This window comes from Falco biarmicus, chromosome 16 (genome assembly GCF_023638135.1).
Source record: "Falco biarmicus isolate bFalBia1 chromosome 16, bFalBia1.pri, whole genome shotgun sequence".
NCBI lineage: Eukaryota > Metazoa > Chordata > Aves > Falconiformes > Falconidae > Falco > Falco biarmicus.
Genome location: NC_079303.1, coordinates 8,368,911 through 8,379,448, shown reverse-complemented (window position 1 = coordinate 8,379,448; position 10,538 = coordinate 8,368,911). Strand labels below are relative to the sequence as shown.

Genomic DNA, 10,538 nt, shown 5'->3' with positions numbered 1-10,538 from the left:
GCAGCTGTGTCCATGGGAACAAGTGTCCCAGTTTTCCTGCCACCTGGGGGGCTGTGGGCAATGCCCTCTGTGGGGATGGGCATTGAGCTTTTTTTTTCTCTGAATCAGATGTTATATTGGTGACTCTTGCCTATATACTTGAAATCTGCTTCCAAGCAGTGAGTTGCCCTCCAGAATGCAAACCTGTCCCCTCGCACCCTTTATGATCTGAAAGCCTCACGGAGAATTGCAGGGATGCTGTGACAGAGAAAATGCTGTTGGGTGGGTGAAATGAGCCCTGTGTGTCCTTGGCTGCAAGTGGGGTGCTGAGACCTCAAGAAATGGTGAGGGGTCTGTGGTGGGTCAGGCTGCTCTCAGCGGTGCCTGGTGGATTTTCAGGGTGACATGGCAGTGTGGTCACCCTCCACCTCAGGAAGGTGCAAGCCCAGAGACACCGGGAACCAGATGGACAGACCACCTCCCCGCACTGGGCACTCACCCACAGGCAATCCTCTTGCCTCGCAGACCTCACTGTGTTACCAAAATCTCGGAATGAAGAACTTATTGACACCAATGTGATGTAGATAAGCAGACACTTCTTTACGGGTGCGTGAGCGAGTCCTCTCACGATCAACGCACACCAACTTTCAAAATCAGACACTATATATAGAACTTATTCATACATATTCATTAAGTAATCATGCATAACCATGATATTTCCCGTAAATCATTAACATACTCTCCTCCTATATCCGATTCTGCGCAGTAGAGCTTAGAAAGGTCTAGAAATGGGTCTGGGGTACGATTTGGGTAGGTGGTATATGAGTCGGTGGTCGCGATCTCCCCCTGCCGGAATTACCTTTTACTAAAGTTCACGGTTTCTTGGCAGGCATCTACAAGCTGTTCCAGTCGACTCTCCCCAGTTCCCATTCATCTCATATTCTGACATTTCAACACACCTCTACATACAGAAGACTGGTCAAATACAAAGAAACCTTTCAAACCCTAAATTTATTACCTAAGTTTTAAACACTGATACTAGCCCATTCTTCTAGCCGTGGTACGGGACGTACAGAGGATCTCATAGCAGCTTTTACTGTGCAACTATAAGTTTCATTAAAATATATTTCTTATGCTTCTATATTTCTATTCTATAAAATAATTTTATAAAATCAAATAATCAATCAAATAGTCAATCAATCTTAACTTATTAGCAAATCTATAACAACTGTGTTCCACCTGACAGCAGCAGAAATGCTGAGAGTTTCTGACATCCAAGAATACTCACCAAAAGGAGAGAGGGTAGAGATTTTAAACAAGAATTGAATATTCTCAAAGTGTCTTCACCATTCCCATTCTGTAGCTCTGGCAGTGCAGATGCTGACAGGCATTTCTACTCTGGCACTGCTTTCACATGACAAAGTTGACATCAGGACTGGTCCCTGCCCCCCCCACCCCCTTCTGCGGAGTGGGGCTGACTGATAAAGAGCCCGAGGGCAGATGCCCTGCTCTTCATCGCCCACAGGACCCGCACCAAGCAGGCCTCCAGCCACACAACTGAAGAAAGGTCTGCTACGAAGAGTAAAGGATGTCTGTGTATGACAGGGGATGGTCTGGGGAAATGGTGTTGATTTTGCTTAGAGAAGTCTCCCTTGACTTGTCACTGCCTTTTTTTCCTGTGACAGCTCCCCATGCCCAGAGGCAGTAGATGCCCAACAGCAGCTCCATCACCCACTTCCTCCTCCTGGCATTGGCAGACACACGGGAGCTGCAGCGCTTGACCTTCTGGCTCTTCCTGGGCATCTACCTGGCTGCCCTCATGGCCAATGGCCTCATCATCCCCATCGTAGCCTGTTACCAAATCCTTCACACCCCCATGTACTTCTTCCTCCTCAACTTCCTCCCTTCTTGACCTGGGCTCCATCTCCACCACTCTCCCCAAAGCCATGGCAAACTCCCTCTGGGATACCAGGGACATCTCCTATGCAGGATGTGCTACACAGGTCTTTCTGATTGTCTTTTTCGTTTCAGCAGAGTATTCCCTCCTCACCGTCATGGCGTATGACTGCTACGTGGCCATCTGCCAACCCCTGCACTACGGGACCCTGCTGGGCAGCAGACCTTGTGTCCACATGGCAGCAGCTGCCTGGGGCACTGGGTTTCTCAATGCTGCGCTGCACACGGCCAATACACTGTCACTGCCGCTCTGCCAAGGCAATGCTGTGGGACAGTTCTTTTGTGAAATCCCACAGATCCTCAAGGTCTCCTGCTCACGGGCCTACCTCAGGGAAATATGGCTTCTTGTGCTTGGTACATTTCTAGGCTTTGGTTGTTTTGTTTCCGTTCTGCTGTCCTATGTGCAGATCTTCAGGGCTGTGCTGAGGATCCCCTCTGAGCAGGGACGGCACAAAGCCTTTTCCACGTGCCTTCCTCACTTGGCCGTGGTCTCCCTCTTTGTCAGCACTGGCATGTTTGCCTACCTAAAGCCCCCCTCCATCTCCTCCACATCCCTGGACCTGGTTGTGACAGTTCTGTACGCAGTGGTTCCTCCAGCAGTTAACCCCCTCATCTACAGCATGAGGAACCAGGAGCTGAAGGGCGCACTGAAGAAGATGATGCAGTCAGGTGTGTCTCAGAAGCAATAAGCTGCCCGTTTTTTCACAAGGCATTTCCAATTCCTCTCTGAAATCTCTTGTGCACTTGAGATCTGTACTTGGAAACTGGATGCTTCTACTCTCAGCAGTGACCAGTTCCTTCTCTGTGAAACATCTGGGGTGATAGTCCTGCAGGTCAAGGAGCTGCCAGCACAGGGAAGCTGAGACCAGGGCGGGTGGACAGATGGCTGTCCTCAGTCTGCACAAAGGGACTGTCTCTTTGCCTCTCAGGATCCACCTGATGGCACCTGGAGTGCAGCAGAAATGACAGTGCCAAAACCACTCCTCAGCTGTGGTGGGGCAACCAGAACAAAATACACAGAGAAAAATCCCCTCAACTCCGCTCTGTAGTGGGGTGAATTGGAGGTGACAATGCTGAAAAGCCCTTTGATGCCCTGAGTGGATTTAATCTTCCGTCACCCCATGTTCCTATTACCTGTTGTAATAGGGCAGGACTGACTCCTCCAGAGCCCACAGCAGAGCCCCCTGCTTCCTGTACTCCCTCAGTCAGAACCAATTCTTGAGATGGACCTGCCAAAGGTCCTCCAAAAAGCAGGGAGGCCATTTCAGTGGGCTTTCTCTGAGAAAGGTGTTAGGTTTTAATCAGAGAAGTCTTGCCTAACATCTCATTATATATTGCTTCGTGGAGAGTCCCCAGGCCCAGAGGCAGCAGACGCCCAAAAGCAGCTCTGTCACCCAGTTCCTCCTCCTGGCATTGTCAGATACACGGGAGCTGCAGCTCTTGCACTTCTGGCTCTTGCTGGGCATCTACCTGGCTGCCCTCATGGCCAACGGCCTCGTCATCATCACTGTAATCTGTGTCCCTGGTGCAGCAGGAGGTGCCTGGGGAGCCCCCAGGCCAGCAGCCTGCTGCTGGGGACAGGGACTGGCCCAGAGGGGCTGCCGGGAGTGGGCAATCAGGGTCTGTGTGAGAGAAGAGCAGCAGACAGAGGCGGACACTGGCCTCTGTCCCTTCATGCCATGGCTGGTGCCAGCCCTGGGGCTGACTGGCAGGATGAGACCCCTCTCTGATCACCAGCATCTGCTGTGCCCTTGCAAGAGTCTTTGGGGTGAGTGCCCAGAGCTCTGCAGCCCCCTTTGGGTGGGCAATTGCATGGGGCCAGCCCAGCGTGGGCTGCTGTGTCTGCCTGGGCTGGGGAGAGAACAGGGGAGGTGGGCAGAGCTGTGGGGGGGCTGGGCTGGGAAGGGCCTGGGAGAGGGAAACACCAGTGTAGAGCTCATCTGTGTGAGTGTGCAGGGTGGAGGCACAGGGCAGGGTGGTCCTGGTGCAGACCCAGGGGCCATGGTGAATGAAGCAAGGCACCAAAGGAGCAGGACTGAAGAGCCTAGTCTGTGCCATGTACCTTGGACACCTTGGGGAAGATGTAGCAGGGAAATTTTCCTCAACAAGTCCCAAACACTGCTCATTTCCATTTGTGGTCATACATTGTAGCCCCAAAAAGGGACCTTTCCTTCATCATCACCTCTGTCATCCTCTGTGGCTTAGTGACATCAAACTCCATTGCCATTTTGAAATATAATGGGAGGGAGTTTCCTGCTGACACTTGTTCCACACATGTCCCATAGCTCTTGCTACAGTTGGTCTCTCAGCCAATGGTGTGGTCAGACACCTTCAGCCACATCATGTGCTCATGGCTGTGTTTTTAGAAATGTTTAAACAGGCCATTGAGTGAGGTCCCACCAGATGGCCTGGGTTCAGTACTCCAGTTTCTCAGTCTTAACAATTTCTCAGATAAAATCCCAACTTTGAGTGTCCTTGTCCATAATGTGCTCAATGCCCCAACCATTCTTCCGGCATCTGCAGGACTTGCTCCAATCTGTCAGGGTCTTTCTTTTGTTAGAGAGCCCCATTCTGGGCATAGCAGTCCTGATATGGTCCTGTGGTGGGTTAAGCTTAGGCAGTGGCCAGTCAGTCCCCCGCTGTTCATCCACTCCCCTGACTCCACAAGACAAAGGAGAAAATAAACCAACAATGCTCATTGGTCGAGATAAAGACGGAGAGATTATTAACCGATCACTGTCATAGCCAATGGTGTGTTGTCTTTCCAAAGATCAATTTAATTTATTGCTAATTCAACCAGATTTTGATTGTGAGAAACAAGGACCAAAACATTAATGATGATGCCCCTCACAGTTTCTCCCAGGGCCAAATTACACCATTGTTCCCAATTCATCTACACACCCACAGCCATGGAGGCACTAGGGGGATAGCAAAGAGGGGGTTGATGGTACAGAACGTCTCTGCTGCTCCTTTCTCCTCACACTTTTGCCCTTCTCCAGATTGGGTCCTCTTCAGGGACCCCAACATCTTTGTGCTCAAAGGGTATGTGTTGTTCATTTTTTCTGTCTACTTTTCCTCTTGATACTCACAGAATTACAGAAATGTTGACATTAGAAGCGACCTCTCGAGATCATCCAGTGAAATGTGCTAGCCGAGGTACAGTCAGCTCAAGCAGGTTGTTCAAGGCCTTGGCTATATGGGTTTGGAGTATCTCCAGGGATGGACATTCCACAGACTCTCTTGGCAACTCTTCCAGTGGTTGATCATCCCGAGACAAAAAGTGTTTTCTTGGGTTCAGATGGAACTCTGTATACATTCATAAGAACCTCACAAGGCTTTTTTTTCTTCTCCTGACTAAACAGTTGCAGATCTCTCACCCTTTCTTCCTGGGAAAGATGTTCCAGTCCCTTCAAGCAGCTTGGTGGCCCTTTGCAGAACTTGCTTTAGTAGGTCAACAGCTTTTTTGCCCTGGGAAGCCCAGCCCTAGACACAGGACTCCAGATGTGGCCTTAGTAGTGTTTGCAGGACGGGGCCTGGAAATCAGGACCATAAGTAACAATCAGTTAGCTGAAAGGAATGTCCCTCAGCTTGTAGGCCACAAACCCTGGGGGGACAAGGAGGGTGAATAGATAACAACCCACAGAGTGCTGACTGTTGAGTCATGCAGAGAAAAGACAAGGAGATGAGGAAAGATGGTGACCAGAAGTAACAAGTTGCTGCTAATTGATGACTGTAAACACTTACTTAAAGTGTCCTTTGTTTGTTGTTAACCAATTAGGGATTGCCTAGTATGTAATGCTTAGCTTAAAGAACCAATCAGTTTAAAGCACGTGGCCTCTGATAACATATATAAACCAATGACTGTGTGCAATAAATCGATATTTGCTTGCATAAAGCAGCGTCCCGTCTCTCCATCGCAGCAGTGCTGAGAGGAGGGGAAGGGTCACCTCCCTCCATCGGTCAGCGATGCTTTTCCTAATGCAGTCCCCACAGCTGTTGGCGTTTGCCATGAGGGTGCATCAATGTCTCATGCTCAGCTGCTTGTCCTCTGGCACCCAAAGGTCCTTCTCTGCAGAGCTGCTCTCTGGCTGCCCTGCCACCAGCAGGATAGCCACAGGAGGGCTGGATCACAGCCTGGCCTCCCCCAGGGACTTGCTCAGCAGCAGTAGCAGGCAGCAGCAGCTTCTCCTTCTTGGAAATGAGCTTCACCTCTGGCACAGGCCGCAGGGTTCTATAGAGCCACCTGGGAGAGCAAAGCCCTCTCCTGCCAGGGCTGCACAGCCCAGGCCTGTTGCCCTCTGGCCTTGGCCACTGCAGCCTTTGCTCTCATGCTGGGAACCTCCTTCCTCCTTCTGCTGCCCCCTGCCATCCCCTCCAGCATCCTCTGCTGGGAAGCAAACCCTTCCCACACAAGGGCTCCCATCCCTGGGTACCCGGTTTCTGTGTGACGAGCCTGCCCTTGTCCCTGGTGCCACACCTGAGGTGCTGCAGCCCACATGGGCCCCAGAGCCCACCGCCTGGGCGCGCGGGAAGCAGGAGCCCCCTGTGCCACCACAGAGCTGTGACATCAGTGCCATAAACGCTGAGGAGAAGCAGGACAGCTGAAGAGGGTCCCAGATCGGAGAGTCAGCCGAGTAACGGCAGTTACACCGGTATGGCTACATGTTGCCCTCCTTTATTCAGCAACTTTGTCTTATTTATACTTCTAATAAACTGTTAACGCAGCAGCAATTCATGTTACTTGTTGATTGGTTGTCAGTTACGTATTCACATTACTTGCTGATTGGCTGTCAATTACGTATTTATGTTGCAAGCGCCTAATAAGGATGTGCTAGTTAGCCGTTTTCATATCTCGCTTGGCATCTGGCCTTGTGCTTGTACAATACTCATTATTCATTATTCTGCCTATTCAAGGACAGTACAAGATTTTCAAAGTAAATTTGCAATCTGCAGGCCAGGGATGTCCAACTCCTGCAATGGTACAGTATGCCCTTGTTCTGTCAGGAATTCCCCTACACATCACCCTTTTTCTTTTTGGACAAGCCAGGCTCGATCAACAGTTGATTCCAAACCTTTCTTCATACAGGAGAAAATACAACAAAAGATAACAAGCACAACAAAGATAATAACAAAAAAATCGAAACCCATCCATCAACAGGGTTTTTGACCAGCCGGTGGTTCCTCATCTCTTAAGCCAACCGTTGAAAGGATTTTCAACAACAGTGAGTTTCTTCATATTATCCTGCAGTTGGAAAAGCTTTTTGTGAATGGACTCAGAATGATCCAAAAGATTCATAGAGCACATTCCCTCAAAATCCTCACAACCGTGTTCTTTTGCTAATAACAGAAAATCAATAGCAGCTTGATTTTGTATTATAGCATGTCGTATACTGTTGGCATCAGTGGTGAGCTCATCTAATACTTTGGAGGTAATGTTAATTTGTTTTCCTGTCAGACAAGCTAACCGTCTCAATTGAGTGAGAGCCTTGGCAGAAGCAACTTGTGGTGTAAAGAGTGATGCTAAAATGACAGATGGACGTTCCCACAACTCAGCATCATCTTTTCATTCAGGTCCCAATTGGTACACAGTACGTCTGACACGTTTCAACTTGTTACTTATGTTAAGCATTTGATGGATGCTAGGGGCAAATAATGTTAGTTTGCCAAAGTAGCATGGTCCTCCCTGTGCCGTTGCAGGTACAGCGGGACAGGCACCATCTCCACAAATCCAAGTATTGTAATTTCTTGGTTTGTGGATCCTAAAATTACCGGAGTCAATGTCTTTCTTGTAAACCCCAAAAATCAAACAGCAGTTTCCCGGCATAGATCCTAAGATGTCAAGCTCCTGAGGTTCCATGCCCGTAACATTCAGGCCCTGAGCAATTTTGAATGCTTGAGCCCCCAAGGGCTTTCTTGGAATACCAAGTGATTTGCACCAATCGGCTTGCACAGATCCACTGTTGATGGTCTAAAAGTCATTTGTTGCTTGGTCGAGGTACTCGGAGTATATTTTACCTGTTTTCCAGTGCCCAAACTCCTTCATATGGTTTAAAGGGACCCCAATCAAACAGGTACAAAATGGGCCAGATGGGGTAGCTAACGATAAGCAAAATGGATCTTGCCCTGTCTTGTTGGCCGAGGTAACCCACATGGTGGTTTGTGGTTGGGCAGGAACCCACGCTGTTCCTTGTGAGGGCATGTTGATTATTCCTACCAGCCCTATAATCAAAGCAAGAAATGTCATTATCTCACAATTCTTGTTCCCAACTGACAAAACAAGCACCACAAACCAAGAGCTTGTGTTTTCTTTGTAGCTAAAACAACAGTTAAGGCTTTGGTCATGGCCCACCAAGAGATAGCTTCAATTCTGCTGTCAATAGTTTCTGGCATCCATATTTCTGGAAAATGTTGATTTGGCTTAAGGTTCAAAAATTCCCTACAAACATTTTCAAAAGTAATATTAGCAAAGCTGTTTTGACAATCTAAACACAAAACATAAGCATTTCACAAGCGGCTACAATATATAACAAAAATCTGTCTACAGTTACCACAACTTAATATTATTGCTGCTGGTTCAGTACAGTTTCTGCAAAGAGCATTTTTGGTATTACAAAATTTTTCAACACAACATTACAAGCTCATGGCCCAAATGATTGTCTTCTTGCTATTGTCAACAGCACGTCTTCTATGGTGGATGGGACTGGCCCAAGTTCTGCACAGAGTTTATTGAAGACTGGTTGGAGGTAAAGCTGTCGTCTATATTTTCTCCGTTCTTCTGGAGTTGACATGCAGGGTGGACAGATCTGCTAGGGACCCACAGAGGTCCTTTATCTTGTTTAATCGCTTGGTTACATCAGTCTCCTTTGGCGTCTTTTATGCCACCTAGCTGTTGTCCATGCGGCATCGCACTCCATTTGATTGGTCCTGGTGTGACGCCTACACGCTGCTCCCGCCTTGTGCAGGCATCCTGTTTTTACTCATCATTCTGTCCAACTCTCTTATCTCTTTGCGAATACACAGTCTCTTTGTCTCCCTTGGCCTTGCACATGTCCTTCCCAACACCTGCAGCTTGTTACAGCTGCGGCCTGCTCGGCCTGCTATTACAACAAAGTTACTTGGTCTGCATTGCTCATAATATGTCCGTTGTCTTCCAGCCACTCCACACTACCCGGCACTGCACCTTCCTGGTCCATCAGGGCAACCTGGGTGCCAGTGGGGAAGCTGGGAATAGCCCTTGGCCAGAGCCTCTCCCTGGAGGTGACAGAGGAGGAATTCCTTGTGGATGGCAGGGATTCCAAAGCATGAGGAGTTCCCCATTGGATGGCAGAGAGAGGGCGTAGAGCACCTGCCATGTGGAGCCACCATCAGCATCCCCTCAGCCATGGCCACAGTCACAGAGAAGCTCACTGAGGAGCTCATCCACATCGTCAACGGCACCCTCACAGTGACCAGGCAGTACCAAAAGTTCCTGCAAAAAATGATGGCCAAGTGTCGAGAGGCGGCCTGTGGTGGGACACACCCCACACACACCACCTCCCCGCAGTTGCCTCCCTCCACCCTGCCAGGAAAGAGGAGCAGCTCTAGCCGGGGCTGCTGGAGGCAAGAGGGTGGCCCCAGGGCCTTAGAGTGGAGCTGCTGAGGGCAGATGAGCACATGGAGAAGACGGCGGATGAGGCCAAAGACCAAGGGGAGGACACGTGGCCAAGCAGAAACAGCCCTGTGCAGATGGGCAGAAGGAGTCCAGTGGGGGTGACGAAGAGGAGCCCCATGATGCCAGACAGAATCAGCTCCATGGGCCTGGGCAGCACCATCCACGTAGGGCTGGGCAGGAGCACCCCAGCAGAGCCCAGGCCCAGCACTGTGTGCCTCTGGGAAGGGCATGTGGCCAGGTGTCCTCAGGACTGTGCCGGGCAGGACTGTGCCTGCAGGAGGGCTGCTCCCACCTGTGCGGCTGCCCAAAGGCTCGGTGGAGATGCGACTGCCGGCACCACTGTGTCCGTTTCTGCAAGCCCCCGTGGTGGCAGCACTGCTCCCAGAAGAGCAGTGGGTTCCCCTGCCAGTGAGCAGCTGGCGGGGTGCAGGGCTGGGACACCCCTGGCGTACTCTTCATCTGAAATGTTCAATCTTTTCTCTATCCATGGATCTATCTATGGAGCTCATGCATCCATCCCGCAGCTGGGGCTGCATCACCCTCAGTGCCTGAACCCAGTGGGGATGGTCTGGCAATGGGCACTGCTGGCACCCACAAAACAGGGGGGTGTAGGTAGTTAGGGCTTGGCGGTCGCAAGATGTTGCGCTGTATGGAAGATATAGAGCCCCTCTCTGGATAGCCAATAGCTTTTAGCTTAGGACGTAAGCAGACGGAAGTGACGTTGTAAACCCAAGCTATATAATGCCGCGCCACTTACCAATAATCGCCATTTGCCATCCACCACATTGGTGTCTGTGAGCTGATGGCCCGAGCGGCCTGGGGTTGGTCGCCGTGCCGTTCCTGAACCAGGTCGCCACACCTCCAAAGGCAACAAGTGGTGCCGAAACCCAGGAATTACTCGCCTGGAATCGAGTGAATAGGCGGTCGGAGCGGCTGGACCAGCCCGGCGGGG

The 10,538-nt window shown here is 50.3% G+C and overlaps 1 pseudogene; it reads left to right on the top strand.

Moving 5' to 3' along the window:
* The first annotated feature begins 1,798 nt into the window (after positions 1-1,798).
* On the top strand, positions 1,799-2,624 carry LOC130159844 (olfactory receptor 14C36-like; annotated as a pseudogene).
* Positions 2,625-10,538: the final 7,914 nt, after the last annotated feature.